At 38.4% G+C, this 435-nt stretch overlaps 1 non-coding gene across 1 annotated transcript; it reads right to left on the bottom strand.

Annotated features, from left to right (window-relative positions):
• Positions 1-4: 4 nt before the first annotated feature.
• Positions 5-112, bottom strand: LOC127742596 (small nucleolar RNA R71). Its single transcript, XR_008003939.1, has one exon. It is a non-coding gene; the product is annotated as a small nucleolar RNA R71 (small nucleolar RNA).
• Between the last annotated feature and the right edge of the window lie 323 nt (positions 113-435).

Below are 435 nucleotides of genomic sequence, written 5' to 3'. Positions count from 1 at the left end.
GAGTAAGCTTAGAGTGGAAGTCCAAACCTTCAGACAGAAGGAAGGTGAATCCCTCTATGAAGCTTGGGAAAGATACAAATAATTAATCAGAAAGTGTCCTTCTGATATGCTTTCTGAATGGAGCATCATAGGTATTTTTTATGATGGTCTCTCTGAACTATCCAAGATGTCTTTGGACAGCTCTGCAGGAGGATCTCTTCATCTGAAGAAGACGCCTACTGAAGCTCAAGAACTGATTGAAATGGTTGCAAATAACCAATTCATGTACACTTCTGAAAGAAATCCTGTGAACAATGGGACTAGTCAGAAGAAAAGAGTTCTTGAGATTGACACTCTGAATGCGATATTGGCTCAGAATAAAATATTGACTTAACAAGTCAATATAATTTCTCAAAGTCTGTCTGGAATGCAAAATGCACCAAGCAGTACTAAGGA

Source organism: Arachis duranensis, chromosome 1 (assembly GCF_000817695.3).
Source record: "Arachis duranensis cultivar V14167 chromosome 1, aradu.V14167.gnm2.J7QH, whole genome shotgun sequence".
Taxonomy (NCBI): domain Eukaryota; kingdom Viridiplantae; phylum Streptophyta; class Magnoliopsida; order Fabales; family Fabaceae; genus Arachis; species Arachis duranensis.
The sequence above is the reverse complement of the archived record's forward strand: the minus strand, read 5'-3'. Positions and strand labels throughout refer to the sequence as shown.